Source organism: Rhipicephalus sanguineus, chromosome 7 (genome assembly GCF_013339695.2).
Source record: "Rhipicephalus sanguineus isolate Rsan-2018 chromosome 7, BIME_Rsan_1.4, whole genome shotgun sequence".
Classification (NCBI taxonomy): Eukaryota; Metazoa; Arthropoda; class Arachnida; order Ixodida; family Ixodidae; genus Rhipicephalus; species Rhipicephalus sanguineus.
In genome coordinates this window covers 105,915,847-105,935,446 of record NC_051182.1, presented here as the reverse complement: position 1 = coordinate 105,935,446, position 19,600 = coordinate 105,915,847, and the positions used below count along the sequence as shown (strand labels likewise).

Below are 19,600 nucleotides of genomic sequence, written 5' to 3'. Positions count from 1 at the left end.
CAGCATAAGGACAGCCTGTATGGTGACTAGCCAGCCACGGATGGTGTGCGGCTGCCTAGGGCTGTCAAATCTCCAGCACGATATCCATTTGATTGCCTCTTGTAAAAACGCCAGGTGCTCTGAGGTGGCACTTAGAGCATAATTCATTTTGCCAGGAGTACTGGCAGTGGCAGTTTTGCTATTGAGGCAATCAAATAGCTTGTCCATCTGTTCTATGAAATCTGCAGTAGATTTGGCAGTCGCAGGTAGCTTGCCAAGAGCAATCATGACTGACATAGCTACTGACACAGGACTTGCGCCGCGAACTTCACCTTCATGCTGTTGAAGGGCCTCCTGTAGATATGATTCAATGTTAATTTTCTCGCCAGTTTTACTCTAAGTGGGTCAGAGCACTCGTACAGTTCACAAATGTAGCTCCAGTCCACAATTTCGGTGCCAATGAAAAGCTTGTGAGGGGCTCGAAGGTTATTTCTTGTGCAGTTCAATAAGTGTGGAGTGTCCAAGAAGAAATAAACTTTGTGTCCGTTCACTTCAAAGTACGGATTTTGCGGTGTGACTGCCAATTCATCGAATAATTTAATATTACTTGACCCCTGATCGCACACCACTGCTTTGACATACAGCTCGCATTCTGCAAGCTGCGCTATTAAGGCCAGTAGCAGTCTCTGGATCTTTTCCGCACGCAGAGCAGTTTTGGCAACAGCGAACGCCGCTGGCATCACCCACGATCGCGAGATTCCAGAAAGGAGCGCTACAAACGCTACATTTGCCACCGCTGTTGTCCTCTCTGAGCCATCATCTGAAAATCCAATGACTACGTCATGTTTTGTGTCATACTGTAAATTTGGTCTCACTGACATTTCGTCCAATGCGATTATGCATGCCCGATCTTCTACTGGCCAACTTTTTGCTGCATCTTTAAGAATGTCCAATACATAAGAAATAATTCCGGGTGTCATTGGAATTTCAGATAACCACCTTCGAAGGGACCTCGGTGATGGCAAAGCGAACACTTTAGCGAGTTGGCGGTAGGAACTTGGCCCATGAAAATACATATTCAAGGCGAATTCCTTCACCTCTCGAGACCACCTCCTTCCCTTCCTCTTGCGACAATGGAGTGCCACTTGGCTACCCAAGAGTTGGTATAACTCAGGGCTCATATGAAGCTTTAGCTTCTCTAGTGCTTCCCGTGTAGTAATTTTTCGGCGGCTTTTTATCCTAGCTGACTTCCGATACCTTTGCGCATCAATCTTTAGTCGCTTGATGACGGCTGCGGTCTTCGGTGAATACACCTTTCTCTTTGGGCCTCGGTGAGATGGTGTGGAAGCTGTAAAGAGAAATGCATACAATATAACTTGTCTCTGGGTCAGCATAGGTACACAAAGTGAGCACAGCGTCCTCTCTATAAGCAAGTGTCAGGTACTTTGGTAAAGGGGATTTCGTTGGCGACAGATGAAGACTAAAGATCATCGCTCCATAATATTGATGCATATATAATAAAAGTCTTTGACATACATAATTCCTAATTTGTGAGCGGTTCAGGTACCTCTAAGAATTTTACGCTTAATTAGATAGATAGTTGTGGTTATCAAAACCAGTGTTGATATTAACAGCGCTTCATGATATGGCATCTTACATGAATGATAACATGAGATGTTAAGCGTTGGCAGATATCATATTTTCATTCGTTGTTTGCTCGGACTTCTCTTCATATATTCGAGCTATGACATGTGGAACATGTAATGTCGCTGCAAATCAGTTATGCGGAATCCCGCAAGGTGGCGAAATAGTTAAGAAGAAAGAGAGAATAGACAACCACATGATTGTGGCGCGAAACTGCAACTAAGAAGCTCTCTTTCTGAGAAATCGGTATGAGATTCCTTTGGGCTGTGTGTCACATTCGGGTGTTTGTCTATTTTTCATTTTTTCCATGTAATGTCGTTGCATACAGCACTCTAAAAAAAAAGGTCGAGTAAAAAGGGCGTCTTTTTTTCCCACAATAATAATCGTCATCCGGCATGCTCGAGTTTCCTTTCTTGAAAACTCGGTGCTGCCCACCTTCCTATTAAGAATGCTATGTCACGCTGATAGCACGCGTACCGTTCGTGACCAGGAGGTGCCGTGCGCGCGGGATAATGCGATGAAAGGAACGCAAGATAGATGACAATTATCGTTGTCGGACAAAACAACGACATTTTTACTCGATCTTTTCTTAGAGTGAACTTTGTCAGGCAAATAATTTCCTAATATTCCTCGTTAAAAAAGAAGGACCCACTGTGCTCAGTTAAAAAGATTGAAATGACCAAACAATATTAACACGTAAACAAGTAAGCGTTAGAAAAACGTGTGTTCTTACTTGGTTTATCCTGGCCGGATGTTTCCGGGCACGGCGCGCACTCATCCGCACGTCCACACGTGGAAAGGCCAGATGGTCCAGGCATTGGGGATTAGGGTGAGCCGGTGTCTGGCTGGAATCTATAAACAGAAATAACGTCGAGCGCAGGGCATTTATATCTGTTGACACAACTATCTATGGTTCGGGGCCACAGCACACAAACAACCATTATACGCGCCCCTTCCTTAATGCCCAAAATCAACAAGCCGGCCTGTGCATACCTGCAATCTGGGCGATGCTCTTTTGGCGAGGGTGTTCTTGAGCCGCAGCAGCCGTGGCTTCTGCCAGGGAGGGTCCTTGAAGATAGGGATTGTACATTAAGGGGGTAGCATGAATTACAATGTAAAGGACACACCTTGAACTCATGCGTAAATATGGAACGTTAATTATGCATCAGGCGATAAGGTGCGCGAAAACGAACTACAAAAGCACACTTATTCGCCACCGCTAATAAATTGTTTTTATTACCTTCATCGATCGGGGATCCCACTTCCACTGCAACAGTGGGAACAGCCGTCCACAAGAGCCGTGTTTTGGCAGGATTTGCGAAGGCACTTTCGGCGAAGTGGTCCTAGCAGAGGCGGTAGCCGTTGTACATTTGCTCCCGTGTAAGTCCCTCGAGGTCTGCCCTTTCGATGTAATTCCGCCATACGTCACACCTAGAAAATGAAGCAAATGACAACATGGATATCAATAAACAACATGTAAAAGCGACACAAATATAGAGAGTGCGAAAAAGGGCGAAAACAATGTTTCACAGGTTCAAAAGCGAAGCGCTACTCAGCCTTAGCGCAGGTAACGCGAACTTCTTGTAACACGGAATGTAAGCAGTCACTGCTACGTAAATAAATTTGGGGGTTCTTTCTTAAATATTGAAATGTGGTAATATCACTACAAGCAACTGGTCGTCGGAATGCTCTAAAGCCGAACCAGTTTGTCGAAGAAGCACATTCGGCAAACATACTTTGCAAGATTTCTTCTCGAAGAAAAGAATATTACGAGTTACCGCTAACAAAACCGATACTGAAGCGAAATTTCCCTTCTGCGCGTCAGCTGGCATCAATCGGCTCACGAGAAACTGTCCACAAGTAGCTTTACATGCTTACAACATTACTGACAAATGCGCAGTGCCAAACAAAAGGAGGTTCACTGTAAAGCAACAACAGAAATTCTTCGGTTCGCCCTGTAGCTGTTTTGATAAGGATAGCGCTTGATTCTTCGTACCGAACAAAAAGTGCATGTGCTTACCTGTCGTCCGCTGGGAAGCGGAAAAATTTCGCTGCGCTGTTTCTTCCAGAGTTGTTGCACCACAAAGCAGCGCAGCACGCCTTGTGTCCTTTTCCTACTTTCCTCGACATTTTGAACGCGTTCACACTCACAAACACCGAAAATTTTACCTTTAAGGCATTCTCAAATATTTCACACGTGCACAGTGAAAACGGCAGGAGCAGACGAACGGAATGTCAGCAGAAGAGATAAGAGCGAAAGCGCCGCCCGTCGGCGCAACGAATGCAGCGTCTGGATAAATATATAGGTTGTTAAAAAAAGAAAATAGCCAAGAACACATTTTATTTCTACACATAATTGCATAGCTTTACATTATTGATGCGTAGGTTGGAAAGAAAAGGCCACACATACAAAAGTTGCTGAATTTTTGCTTCGTACCAAAAGAATGGCGGACGCTTAATTTTGAATACCGAAACTAGTCGAAGTGTCCGGCCCCTGGCTTCGCCCCTAAAAAATTCCACAGCATATCCACGGGGTGAATGATGATGAGTGGGGCGACAGGATCTTGGTACGGCAGGATCTTGGCGGCGGCGTCGCGCAGCTTCACGCCCAGTACATCATCAACAACGTGACATCGGGCCGGTTTATACTAAAGGGTCGATGAGAGTCATGGCGACTTGCAGCTCACTTTAATTTTACATGTACGCTGTGAATTGTTATTGTTTAATCACGCACAGGAGAAATCTCACCAGGCGCTACCTTGGAGGTAAACAATGGCTGCTAATGGGGAATGAGAGACAGAAGAAGTCGGCTTTTAGCTAACACTTACACTTCTACTTCTACTAACGTTTCCTACTGGAACATGCCAATGGCTGCTAATGGGGAATGAGAGACAGAAGTCGGCTTTTACTTAACGCGCACGCTGCGAATTTTTTATTGTTCAACAACGCACAGGAAAAATCTCCCACCGGCACCACCTTGGAGGTCAAGATCTGGTACTAGCGTTAAGACTGGTTACGCACTACGACGGGGACGAACGGGTGCCACTTTAAGGAGCTTCGCCCCTAAAAAATTGCTGGAGCGGCGATTATTGCGCAATAGTGAAGCCGTGCCCACCAAAAGATGGCGGCTGCACCTGCCATCTTAGTAGTGGCACGATAAACCATCGGCGTTTGGCGAATGAAAGCGAGCGTTTCAGGGGCGTAGCTCCTCTTAGTCTAACTTTGTCACGTCTCGTTGTCCGGCGTATCTCCCGGCAGCCGGCAGTAAACGGCAGTATCTGTCCGGTGGTGGTGGTGTGCGGCGTGACCACCCTTACTGCGCATGCGCATACCCTCTCCACACACCTCTCCACTCCCCCTCACCATTCCCCATGTCCTCTACCCCTCTCCACTCACCCTCTCACCTCCCCTCTCCCCTTCCACTCTCCCATACCCCTCTCGACTTCCCCTCTCCCATACCCCTCTCCCCTCCCCCTTTCCACTCTTCCTCTGAAACGCGGGCTAGACAGGGCGAAATTCTCTCCTGCGCAACGCCGCGATGAGCTCAAGCGCATGCGCGTCCCCTCCCCTTCTCTCTCCTCTCCTACGCTGCCCCCTCTCGCCCGCCTGTCGACCGCGTTCCCCGCTCGCCCTGTGAGAATTAACGGCCAGGCTAGATGGAAGATACGACGCGCGTAGCGTCCTTCTTCGCGTTCCACGACGCGAGGTCGGTAGCATGCCCAACGAACGCCAACGGAACGCGATCATGCAAGTGCATGATCGCGTTCCGTTTCCCCCCTATCTTGCCTCGCGGCGCAGCGGCGCCGACGCAGGCAGCGTCGCGGCAGCGTCTTGATTGAAAAAACCGACCGCTCGCGCTGCACAACCGTTCACTGACCACCCCATATATATAAGCACTGGATTTTGACCTCCAAGGTAGTGCGTGTGTGCGATTTCTCCTGTGCGTGATTAAACAATGAAAATTCACAGCGTACATGTAAAATTAAAGTGAGCTGCAAGTCGTCATAACTCTCATCGAACCTTTAGTACAAACGCGCCCGATCTCACGTCGGTGATGATGTACTGGGCAGAATTCACGGAAGATTCACGGTTTACCGATGAACCTCCGCAGCTTCGCCCACTCATCATAATTCATTCCGTGGATATGCTGTGATTTTTTTGACGCACTCCAGACAAGTTTAATATGGCAATTTTTAGGGGTCAGATACTGCTGCAAGTGTGTCTTCATGTTACTAGTTTTCGTAAAAAAGCCTCAAACCAATGGCAAATTTTATTGCAGATCTATCGCCAATACTCCTCTCGATGGGTTACTGTTGTCGGCCACAACGATCTTTTATTCTATAATTAACGTAATATTTACATTAACAGAACAGAGCCATTTGATCTCTAAGTAAGCATCACCAGAAAAGAGCACTTTTCCGAGCTCTTTGGTCGGCAAAAGCTGGCTTCACTTGCGCTGGCAAGCTGTTGCGAGAGCTTCCACTCCAGAATTCTTTTCCAAACCTCCTTGGGTGTAACGCTGTGGAAGCCAGCGTTTCTAGAATCAGGTCAGTTTCGCAGCTCCCCGTAGACGCTTGCTCTCCAAAGTGGACGCGACGGCCGACGCAAGAACTGGCGGCGCTGCAGTTCCATCATGCATCATTCCTCACGCGTTCGCAAGTCACGCAGGGAGTACGGAGAAAGCGAGCACGGAGAAACCAACGTTTGGAGAAACGTGCAACGCGTCGCAAGCGGCTACTCCTCGCGCGTCTGAGCTCGCTGCGGCATGTGCATCGCCTCCGCGATTAGCTTTGCCAACGCGTCATTGAGAGCAGCGGTGCGTTGCCGCATCCGATCCCGGGGGCTACGGAAAGTGAAGCAAAATGGAGCAGCAGCGCCGTAAGTTCACGCGTCGGCCACGTGTGCCGGCACGCGGGCGGAGCAGCGAAACTGTATTGGTTTTAAAAACGTTGGTGGAAGCTATGAAAGAAGCGCAAAAAAAACGCCAGGCCTGCGCGGAAAGCGCAGCACAGTCACAGCGAAAGCTGGAAGAGCGGCATTTCTAGAGCCCGCTATAAACTCTCCTGTGGCTACTAATGCAGGTACATTAGCAACGTACCCACTACGCCACAAAGCGTAATTTTTGGGAAGTTGGGAAGCACCCAGCACGACATTATTCGTTGTTCTGCGGAGAAGTGAGGTTCCATATGTAAGCGATTATGTGCAGTTTGTTGATGAGGCGGTTGGTGACGATGAATAATTATGGTTGCGCCCATTGTAATGGGCTGGAAGCTTCAAATGACCCACTAGTTACGTAATGCATATTGTGTGACGCCCGGTCGTTATTTAACTGTCCCACCACGCTTTGTAACACACTTTAACCGGAGAAACGCAGAGTGGGAGAGAGAGAGAATTGACTTTATTGAGACTCTGAGGAAATGGATCATGGGAGCCTTATGGGCTTCGTTGGCAACCAACAGAAGTGCACTTGCGAGGAACCCACTACGCTATAAATCATTGTAATTTTCGAGAAGTAGGGCAGTAGGCACTGTGCCATTTTTCGTCATTCTACAGACAGCCGTGGTACCTGCTAAACGCATGTAAGGCATTATGCGCACTTTGTTGATGCTGTGCGTGATGACGATGAAGAATTATGCCAGAGCTCATTGTAATGGGTTGGAAGCATTCAACAACCTACTCGTTGCGCAATTCGCATTCTGTGACGCCTGGTTACAGAATTCGCGTTGTGCGACGCTTGGTGCTTATTCTACTCTTTTACCACGCTATATTGCATATGCTAATGTAGTTCCTTCCCGACATGAAGCCTGTATAGGACCTTTTTGCAAAACAGTTTCAAGCACCGGCATGGCTCAGAGGTTGAATACTGGGCTCCCACGCAGAGGGCCCAGGTTCGAACCTCGTTCCATCCTGGAATTTTTTTCTTATTTAGTTTTTTTTTCTTGTTTCGAGCGATACTGGTTACGGACACCGGCGGCGGCGGCGGCGGCGGCGGACAACTACGGCACCAAAAACGGCCGGTGAAATGATCTCATAACAGCTTTCGCTGTAAAATTACACATCTCCTCGCCCTACGGGCAACCATGGTGGGATGCGAAAGCATCGCGGCGGGTGCCCATCGAGTTTCCGTTCCTCTTATGTGACTTATGAGACGGTGGTTGTCGAGGCGTTTGAATTATCGCTTGCCGACGCTGACGTTTACGTTCGGCTTCGCGAGCGTTCCTCTGCTCCGCGGCGGAGGCGGTGCTCACGCCACCTCCTCCACCCCACTTCCTCGCGTGAGCGCGAGGAGAGGGGGAGAGTTGGCGCATGCGCAGCATGGGTGCGGACGCCGCAGAACGGACACTGCCCCGAGCCAAAGATGCGTTCGCATATAAAAGACGACGACACGAGAAGCAGAACGACACAGGGTTCTTCTTCTCTTGTCGTCGTCTTTTGAAGAGCAACCAACAGCCCAGTTTTGCACGCCATGAAAGAAGTACAGTCAGCGATATGTGAAACTCCGCGTTTCTCGTGGTCAGGTTTTGGCGTTGTAAACGTTCGCACGAGCCGAGCTCGAGCCTCCGCGAGAGGCGCCGCGACGTGCTGCGGCTGAAATACCCCCAAAAAATGAAAACAGAGAGACCCGAGGTGAACCAGCCGTTTAACAAAAGTCGCATAACGAGCTTTCATTATTTGCAGTGTTGGCGGTAACGCGTCACCAGTAACGCGTTACTTCTTTCGGTAACTTTGTAACGTACTCGTTGCAATTTAGGAACTGTAACGGGCAACGTACTTACGTTAACATTTTTCGGCAACGTGTAGTGTCACGTTACTCTACTTTTTCGTCCTGTAGGTGCCGTTTTCCAAGAGCTTGCCCCGACGAATTCTTTTGTCGCTGCGCCGAACCGTTGTCGGCCTGCCAGGCATTGACCAAGAAAGCGCGGGCGGAATCGCTTTTGTTTGTGGAAATTGTGGGGACCAACTTCTTAAGACGCGCCGACTTCCTGTGGGGAGGGTTGGGCCATCGCCACAAAAAGCTTGAGAAAAGCCGCGTAAAGCGTGAGACAGACGGTACGATTTTCCGTGCGATGTGCCGGCCGACGCGGCGCTGGGGGAGAGGGAATGGTGGCTGTCCGATGCTATGAAAGGTCACCATTCCGGGATGCGACGTCCGAAACGGCGGTGGGGAAACCAGAATGGTGACCTTTTATAGCATCGGACAGCCACCATTCCCTCTCCCCCACCGCTGCGTCGGCAGGCACATCGCATGGACAGTCGTACCCTCTGTCCCGCGCTTAAAGCGCTAGACACATGGTGCGATTTGGCATCCGATCCGACGTGCGACGCCGCACGCTGTATACGGCGATTCAGGACACATGGGGGCGAACGAGCAATCAGCGCGCAGGCTCCGCCCACACACGGCACCCCGGCTTGCACGCTCGGAAGACATCACATCCTCTTCGTTGACTACAAAACAAACAACCTTACGCAGCCACGCTTCGTTCTGTAAGAACATTGCCAATAAAGCTACGCCTTCGCAAGCGACAAACATCTCAACAGCCCGCATTCACTCGCGACTCCGAGAGTAGGCCTGTCACGACACCGAGTGTAGGCCTAGCAAGGCGGACGCTGTCGTTAGCGCCGTTCGCGATCAAACGCGAGCTGATCGTCGAGCACTTATTTTTATCAACACGATTAAAACTTTTACGCTGATGACACGCGTTTACATGCGCAATTGGTTTTCTCGTAGGCCTCGATTTGACGAGCAACGGTGGAAGCGAAGCCGGCCGGTTCGCCGAGACGGCCGGTGCGGCTGTTAGCTGCGAAGTGGCCTTCCATCACGGCTCGACATCTCGTTAGTGGTTCGGAAACGGGCGCCGCCTTGCACAAATGACACACTTCAAACGTCATGAGTTATTTGATGTCAGAAAGTTTAACCAACGTTTTTCATGATCGGAGCCGTCCGAACGTAGTGCAACAAACGCGCAAACAAACAAACAAGCAACAAACGCGCCACCAGAGGCGTGACGTCAGGCGTCTCCTGCGCTACCATTGGCTGCGGCCGTCAGACCGACGCGGCAGCCGCGCGGCTACATTCAGCAAGTTGGATGCCCGTGCGGCGTGCGAATCGTCTCCGCGCGCTGATGGAACCTGTTGGGCGTCTGTCGGATGCGGCTGTTGGCACGAACAGCCGTACGACGAATCGCATCCGAATTCGCACCATGTGTCCAGCGCTTAAAGCGGGAGACAGGCGGCAGGGGCGTAGCCAGAAATTTTTTTCGGGGGGGGGGGGGGGGTTCAACCATACTTTATGTATGTTCGTGCGTGCGTTTGTATGTGTGCGTGCCTATATACGCAAGCAAAACTGAAAAATTTCGGGGGGGGGGGGGGGGGTTTGAACCCCCCAACCCCCCCCCCCCCCCCCCCCTTGGCTACGCCCCTGACAGGCGGTACGATGTTCCATGCGATGTGCCGGCCGACGCGGCGCTGGGGGAGAGGGAGTGGTGGCTGTCCGATGCTATGAAAGGTCACCATTCTGGTTTCCCCACCGCCGCTTCGGACGTCGCATCGCATGGAAAATCGTACCGTCTGTTTCGCCCTTAATTCGCCGTGAGAAACCGCACGGACATGATTCTTGTGGAAGCGGATTGTAGCAGATGGATAGCTGCCACCTGCGCCTTTATGTGCCCAAAAGACCGAAGAGAAAGTGCAAGCTCTGGCTTACTCCATACCACGTGCTGGTCGTGAAACTTCATACATGGGAGAAACAAAGAACTTTCCTGGGAGACTGCGACAACGTAAAAACGACGTCCGGAAATTCGAGTGACAAAGGAGTACACTCGCTCAGCACAGCACGGTGAACGACCACTGCATCGAATTCGAAAACTCCCAGGCGACAACCGGTAACGTCAACCGGTCTACAGGTGCGCTGCCGATCGAGAGTCTGCCTTATCGTGGAGAAATGGCATGACCCCACGGCTGGAAGAAAACCCTGAATAAGAATGCGAGTGGGACGCGAAACGTCGAAATTTTTTTTGTAACGCAAAAAGAAAAATCTTTTTGTCACTACCTTCGTTGGCGTCCCTCTGTTTCAACCAAAGCCCATTATTGCCACTGTCACACGAACAGCCTTAACTGCGGTTAAGCTAACTACGGTTACTGCTAACCACGGTTACAGGTAGCTACACGGCAGAAATAACCGCAGTTAGTCTCCTAACCGCGATTATTGCAAACGGGTGATTGCGAAAATAGATATTTTAGATTTCATTGAGTATTTTATATTTTTTATGCACGTGCCACCATGTAGCCCGAAAAGGAACTTTGTTTTCTTACTAACTGCATAATTTACGAGAGAAAAAATATCGAACGTATTCAATACGGAGGCACCAATTTCACTGCCTGTCGTTCTCGAAAGTTCACGACGCTGTAAACACAAATACTCCTTCGCTATAATTGTAATGGACGAACGGTCAGTTGCCGGCCACACTTGCTGTGAAAAAAATTATCGTCACGTGCGCGTGGTAGTGTTGGCGGTGGCGGTACGTGTATTAAAGGGGCCCTCCAACACTTTTTTTGAAGCGCCTACATCGCTGCCGACCGCATCAACGCGTAGTGGCGCTCGCCATAACTATTGCGTGCGGAAATGACGAAGATGAGCGCAGGCCTATGATTGCACAAGTGTAATGTTAGAAGTAATCACGGCGTTGCATCATAAAAGGGGTTATTATTGGGTCTTTAGCATGCTTTTTTCCCTGAACACCAAATAGACGAACGACCTTAGACTCTTTCAGCTTTAAACATTCAGCGCCCGGCAAAGAATGCGCCGAACGCCACGGCGTTGGAGGAAACGCGCTGGGGACGCCCAGGCGCCGTTGTTTGAAGAAACTGAAGGGGGGGGGGGATGTAAGAGCGTTGATATAGACGACGTCGCAACAAGAAAGATAACTAAACTACAAAACATGATAGAGGCGTTCACTATCTGCCTCGTTTCGCACGTACAGTTCACTCTTCATGCACCACATTGTTTGTTACTATCGTAACGGCGTCACCATTACGTTGGAAATAACGGGCAACAATAAATGCAAGCTTCCCGTACGTAGGATCTTTCAGTTCATTTCACTGGGGCGTCATCAAACGTCACTCGGCAAGTGAAACGTGGTCACGTGACCATGCGAAAATCGAGTTGAGCATAGGCCTCCGTTTTGTTGTATAGACAATTTTCCGCAGTGGCGCACGGGCGCTGCCATGTTTGATCACGTGATAGCAACTGGCCTTCCCCCAGGCATTTGCCCCAGCCAACGCAATGGGCCAGCGAAGCGGCCGTGGCCGTACCACACAAGCTGGTTGCAGCAGGGTGTAAGCAAGTCACATGCTTGCGCAGCAAAACATAGTTCTACATGCAATCGCCTCAAAGTTGAAAACGTTGAGACATTTGCGTTTGTTTGGTACGTACCACGTCACAGCTATAAGCGATATGTTTAATCTACTTCGCATTTATGGTGTATGCTTTTTATCGTTGTATTAGCAACCGCCAGTAGCTGGGGTTACAAACCAACATGGCAGCACCCATGCAGACGCGACAGCGCGCTTCGACCCGAACTCGCGCTTGCTACTCGCCCACTGTCCTCACAGCAATAAATAAATGGCAAAATCGGCCATCGCTTTATGTCAGCTTACGCTGGAGAAAAACCGTCAGGTATGCTTTGTCTTTATTATTGCGATCAGCTGTGTTTATTTCGTTATGCCTGCTAAGCCTTGTCTCCGACAATATAAGATGAATCTTGGAAACACTGCAAAATACCGACGAGTACATTGCTCTCAAAGCTTCAGAACGCGAATATAAAGCAAATAAATGCGTAGGTTTTGAACTTACGGGCCACACAGCGGAGGACGACGACGTGATAAATTCGTGGCGGAAGGAAAGTGCATCCACCGGTGCCGCCATGTTTACTTTTCCGGCGCTGCCGTCTGCTCGCTTTTACTCGCGTGCGCGCAGACGCTACGGGAACGCCGTGCAGACGACACGACGCGGATGGAGACATATTGAGCAGCGCTGCCAAAGGCCGCGTCAGGGGGATGGCCATGAAGACGGCCACGGTAGGGGGACGGCCACGATGCGGTGGCGCCATCTAGTTTTGATTGAACAAACCAGCTGCGGAAAATCGTCTATATTGGGTGTTCTAGACTAACTTCGGACTCCGTGTCCCTATCGCTGCCGTTCTTGCTGCACTAATCTCTTCAGCCTTCAGTCTACGCAACCCTAAAGTAAAAAATGTAAAACAAGGACGTCTGGAAAAGTGTTACAGGGTCCCTTTAAGGCATACGGAATTCGGAACGTAGTCGCGAATGACGAAAATTGCGGCTTTTACACTACTCTTATGGAACTTAAGTACATCATTTACGACTTGATCAAGAAAATGGCAATACATTGATTTAGAAGACACTCTCTATTGTTTTCTTTATATAACCGGCATTCGGTTAACTGGGAGTTTTTTTTCCGGTCCCGTGAAATCCGCATTAAAGAGTTTTTACTGTACAAGCCTTGCTCTTGTTCCATACGCATTACACATTCATATGGCTCAGGTATTAGGGGTGAAGCTCCTTAAAGGGGTGGTGCCATCAAATTTCGAGGCTAATACAAGCCTGTTGTTGGTTTCCTCTGTATGCAAGGACATTCCACACGAAGGGTCGGACACAGCAAACGTTTAGAATATATTTTAATTCACTGCCAAAGTGTACCTAAATGCCCATTCTCCCGATCGAAACCCATCGCGAGCGCGCCAACACTGACGTAGATCTGTAGGATAGGCAACGAAAGTTGTAGCGACGTCACACCAAATCTGCTGTATTAACGTGAGTGGCCTCCGGACCTCCGCCACGTACGTACCGGCTGTAGTGAACTAGAATACATTCTAGTTCACTGTAGTACCGGCAAAGCATCGGTTGCTACATCACTCGCCTAGTTTCGATCGCTTCCTGGCTATGTGCGTCACAGCCTTGTGTGGTCACGTGACCACGCCTCCTACACTTCTACGTCACTGCCCAACCTCGGCGCCCAGAAACCGAAACCGAAAGTTGTCTACATCAAAAGGCGATATTAAATTATTTAGCGAGAATACATGCATCTTGGTGCGTGCATCATGCTTCCTGGAGCTATAGGAAACGCCTACAGCAAAGAACGCGCAAGCCACAAATTTGGTGGCACCACCCCTTTAAGACCTAGCCTTGTCCGCCGTCCACGCGCGTCACGGTACACGAAACCGAAACCCAAACAAAAATTAAAATATCTGTGACAATAAATTCATACACGTGAGTGCTCATCGAAAAATCGAACAAATAAATCGGCGAAAAAAAAATACACGAGAGGGCACTGCGGCGCACCCCCTCTCACAACGGAGAACACGCTGCACGAAAACTATCCAACGGAACCGTCGTCACGACAGTATACCTGGTTCCAAATCTCTCCCGAGGCAACGTAGAAAAGTACATCGATCTAGCAATGAGCGATTATGAAACAAAGTACAAGAACAACCCCTTCGTGCTAGTCGGTGACATTAACGTTGACATCACCGACAACGACTGGCTTGTGCAGTATATGACGCCTCGATACGCTCTACGATGCATTTCCTATGGCTGTAAACAGTCAACAACCACGGACGTGCATAGACCTTGTCTTTGGCAACTTCAGGTTAGATCCGATTGAAGAACCATTGGCTCTACATTTCACTGATCATAAAGCGGTGAAAATGAAAAGAAAACGATATCCAGAACTCAACACGACAAACAAATTATGACCAATAAAAATGTTTACACTCTACACACGTGTCGACACTCATTTACATGATTAATAGTGGGCAACGTCACGGGAGATTCACGGTTGCCAAAAAAATCCGAGCTTTGCCCCACACTTCATCATTCACTTCGTGGATATGCGTAAATGTTTTTCACCTTCAGCGAGCGTGATTGTTTAGAACAGTGTGCAAGACGCTTTCCGAGCGTGGGGACTATCCACGGACGGAAAGCCACACCACTCCCACAAACGCTTTTCCTTTACGATCTAATTCGCTTGACAGACTTAATTCATTTGTGGAGATTTCTCTTGTGACAGAGAGACGGACACTCCGGTTTTCTCATTGGGTAAGCATATGATATACATGTGCTCACGCACTGGAAACCTGGAAAGACAACGATTCCTGGTCAAGTGTGTTTAGAAAAAGTTTATTTCATCGTAGGACGTTACGAACATTTAGAAACAGTGTCCGTACAAGAAGAACATTAACATACACAAATGACGAAACACAATACACATAAAACGTTTAAACAGAAATGTCGAAGTTCACAGCGTGTCCCTAATGCATGCTACTAAGAACTGCATGCGCACACTTAACAATAATCCGATCGCACAACATGACTGCTGTTGGAGCCAATGGCAGGCTGATATCCTAATAGACCTCTTTTATTTCGGGCATAAGAGAGGAACAAGATTTCTCTGTCCTCATTTTTATCTTGCCATATTAATCGCGAACCGTATTTGCATTCGTATAAACAAACAGACTGCTTACGTAGTGAAGCACGAAAGTTTTTGTCGGAAAGGTTAACACGTAAGCAAAGCAACGTTCACAAGAAATTATTGCACGTTAATATGCGAGCTCCCTTTATACCTAACTTTTAGCCAGCTGTAACTCTGTGGAAGCTGGGAAAGCAGTTCCGTCAGCGACATGTGTAACTCCACGCTGCTCGTGGTCGGTTTTCATCGTTGTAAACGCTCGCACGAGGCTCCGAACCTCCGCTTGACGCGTCACGTCGGGCTGCGAATGAAATACAAAAAAAGAAAAAAAAAATCTAAAACAGAGAGACGCTAACCCCCGCATTCAGAAACGCTCCTCGACTTGAACTTGACTTGCCGCCGCCTTCAACGCGTTTCGAACGCGCTGCCTTTAGGCTGTGCCAAGGCAGCACAAACGCGTTTCGAACGCGCTGCCCAAGGCGGTGGCAAGTAAAGTTCAAGTCGAGGAGCTTTTATAAATACGGGGGTAAGTGAGGCAGCCGTTTAATAAAGGCCGATAACAAAATTTCATTACTATCTGTAAGGCTCAAGTCATCTTCATTTATTAATCGGCCAAACAACCAAAACAAAAATTTGGAGGACGCTTGAGCTTCGCCTTCAAGAGTTCCGCGATAGCGTAATCAGGCCCATTGCGCGTCGCCTTCTGAATTGCTAGCCTGGCTTCCGTTCTCGGTGCATGCCTCAGCCATGCCACAAGGAAACGAACGTCGGTGTGCGTAACATTGGCCGTTTCAAACTATCCAAGAATGCCTACTGCAAGTACAGTCGCGAAGTGCCCACGGCGCCATAATTGTTCCTTTTCCGAATCAGCGAAGGTCCAATACACGTCCGTAAGGCAACACGCGAGCCTACGCAACTTCTCACTTTGTTGATGCTTTTGCTGCTGATGATGACAAAGTATGTCTGCGCCCTTTGTAATGGGTTGGCCTTTAGAACAGGCACTCGTTGCGCAATTCACATGTTTTGACGCCTGACGCAGTTCTACGCTTCTGCCACGCAATATTACATGCGTTAAAAAAACTCTTCCCACTACATGGCATTCATATAGCGTTTCTTTTGTTTTTTTTTTTTTTGGAAACCGTTTTAAGCAATATACGCCGCACGTTTTATTTACTTTCGGTATGCGACACTTACGCTTCTAGGAGAGGTGATTCAACGCCGTCTCCCACTTTACTTACCATCCCCGGTTGTGCCATAATTTGTGGAAAATTATTCGCTGTATGGGTTTCATAAAGAAATTGTTGATGTTTTGCTATTTCTGCAAACAAGATCTTCAATAACCTATTTATTCAGCGCATGCCGAAAGGAGTTTGTGAAGACTGTTGTTGATGGTTGCTTTCCAATTCCACTACATCGAGCTACGTCTCGAAATCGTCAGTTCTCTCGAGTACTAACTCCAGTTTAAAAAAAAAATTTGCGTGTCGCCGGGAACAAAGACTTTCTTTTTTTAAGACGGAGACAGGGGCTCTTCCTGTGAACACATGGCAAAGAACTAAATGAGTCTTTGTTCACTTCGACGAAATTGCAGATTGTGCAAGAAGGCTGAGATATTGGTCATTGTTTCATTGGTTGTTGCGATGCAGTGTTCTTTTGGGACGCCCTAGAGCGAAGACTGAAAAAAAAAGGACGTCGAAATCAACCCTGTAAACGAGAGGAACCTTGATGTGACAAAGGACAAGGACAATACCCTGTGACCTAATTTTTCTCATTGGCCTGCATAGTCTCTGGCGAGCAAGATTGATCGACAGAAATGCTAAACCTCCACGATCAAGGAAAAACTTATTCCACCAACAAATAATTCGAATACAAACTAACGAAGGGGAATTTTAAGGGCTCGTTTTTTCTTGCTAGACTAAACATTCATTAGAACTAAGAGACAACAAAGTCAAGGCAAGGTTTGGTTTTCTTGCCTGTTAGTTGCAATTAATTCAAATGCGAGGAATATATGAACGTTCTAGCCACGCTGCAGACTGGTTTCCTTGTTTGATTTTCGTTTATATATATGCCCGATTACTAATTTTCGAAGTGTCAATCTAAGTGCAACGCTTTCCTTCCCTGTGCTAAAGAAAAAAAAGAGCAGTGTAGTGGCGCTGTAGTAGAACACTTGCCTGCCACGAGGAGATCTGGGTTCGATTCTCACTCGAACCGCATATCTTTATTGTTCATTTTATTTGCGTCTTTCTCGATTTTTCGCTCACAACCAACAACACCCCCGCCTACACCGTCATTTCTGTGAAACGAGCTCGTTAACGCTGTCGCGTTAGAAGAAGCTCAGCTTGGAATAATACTGCCGGGAGATGAGGATGCGTAGTGCCTGCAGTGGGAGAAGAGAATAAAAATGGAGAAACGCGTGAAGGCTTCTTACAATTCCGGTGTACTGCTGCATAGGCGATCCGAAGTTTCTCCATATGAGGGGGGGGGGGGGGGGTCATAGAGCCACCACAGCGACTCCCTCTCCCCCCCCCCCCCACCGCACACATTCATTGGACAAGTTACAAAAAACAAAACAGAAGGTTCGCGATGGACGGAATAATTAAAATGAAGCCGTGAAATGCTGCTCAGAACGGTCTTCCTTCGCCTTTGGGGGTAATTTTGGGAAGGAAACCCGCTCTTAGAATGAAACATCCGGGTTCTCGGCCTCCATTATATCAGAAGTTTCCGTGGCTATCATCCCGCACGTTACATAATGACGCAACAGACCCGGGTCAAGGATGACCTGGCACCTTCATTACGGACTAGGGAAGGTAGCTCCCCCCCCCCCACCCATGTTATTTACACAGCTTCGAATAGAACAGACTTTTGGACTAGCTGGTTAGGTACATTCTATGAAGCCATAGCGTCGAAAACATAGGAATCAAGGAAGAGGACAGGAACGTCCTGTCCTGTTCGTTGGTCCCTGTGTTTTCAGCGCTATGGCTTCCTTGAATGAACTGCCTCGTTCAGTCATTCCCGCACGACGCCTTTCCTGTTATTTCTTGCGTTTGACAGCGCCTTGCTGTAGCTTCACCTGTACCGCACATTAATATGGTTCAGATGCGTTTACCTACAGTAAGCGCGTGTTTAGGCAAGTGTGTAAGACAATTTCAGAGCGTGGGGTTGCAAGTTTCAAAACCACTGCCAGAAGCGCTTTCCCTTTATGATGCGCTTATTTTGACAGGCTTAATTCCTTCGTAATAATTCGTCTTACGTGGCAGAGGCATCAACACTCAGGTTTCTACATCGGGTGAGCATATAAAAATGCTCCCGCACTTAAACGACGACGAGTCCTTGTAAAGGAAGATTGCCAGATCGCAATATTTTGGAATAAAAAGTCGCTGGGTCACTCATCCATCCGCCTCAGTCGACTCGAAGGCGAAAGCAATCTTCTTCATTTTCTTCTACGTCGATGTATTCAACCTCAAACACCCCCGCCCGAAAGCTTTCTGCAGCTAACGTGGTTTGGCAAAGCCCCCGGGATCGGAGGCATCCTAAGCTTCCTGCACTTCACCTTGTTTTGCTTGCGAGCTGCGCACCTTTGACCAAGCAATGATGACACGTGATATGATTACGTCACATGATCATGTCATCTCGTGATGGTTTTTTCCCATCACTTGTGGTGACGCCGCCGAATTGGGACGCCGGTCAATTTTCATGCTTTATGAGGCATTTAAGGCTTTCGCCTTACAAAGGTTAACATTACTGACCACGTTACTCTGGGAGAGCTATGTGCAACTGTGCTTTCCAATGCCCTATCGCTGAGACCTTCGTCACTGCTATTGGTGCCAATGATAGGCGGATGTCCTAACAGAGCTCGTTCATTTCATGCATAGGAGAGAAACAAGGTTTCTTTATCGTCTTTTTTCGTCTAGCAACAATAATCGCGAACGTATTTGTATTCGTATAAGCATCAAGACTGCTTACGTAATCAAACACGTAACTTTTTTAACAGAAAGGTTAACAAGTCAGCAAAGCAACCTTTGCACAAGATTATTACACGTTAGTAGGCGAGCTCGCTTTATGCCTATCTTTTATCTAGGTGTAACGCTGTGGAAACCAAGGAGTTTTAAAAAAATTCTTGGTGGAAACTATGAAAGAAGTTCGATGCGGGAAATGTATAACAACGCTCTTCTCGTACCAACACGCAACCGATGCCTCGTTTGCGCGAAATATCATTCGTAAAGCTTAAACTATAGTCGGCTACAACCCAGGAAACCTGCTTTTGGAGAAGGAGAAAATGTTTATTTATCCCAAGAGGGGAAGGAGCGGTGGTGGAGGGGGCCGGGGAGTCTACCCGGTGTAGGTCTCCGCTACCTTCTAGGCCCAATCCAGGATCTGATCCTGGCCCTCCAGCGCCGAGCTGCACTTGCCAGCCTTCCACTGATCCCTACTGTGAAAGCTACGAAATTTAGGTGGTGCGTGCTGAGTACACCCCCACATAATGTGCTTTGGGAG

At 48.3% G+C, this 19,600-nt stretch overlaps 1 long non-coding RNA gene across 1 annotated transcript; it reads right to left on the bottom strand.

Annotated features, from left to right (window-relative positions):
• Positions 1-2,565: 2,565 nt before the first annotated feature.
• LOC119399703 (uncharacterized) lies at positions 2,566-3,247 on the bottom strand. Its single transcript, XR_005184933.2, has 2 exons — positions 2,864-3,247; positions 2,566-2,691 (listed from the first exon to the last, which is right to left on the bottom strand). It is a non-coding gene; the product is annotated as an uncharacterized LOC119399703 (long non-coding RNA).
• Positions 3,248-19,600: the final 16,353 nt, after the last annotated feature.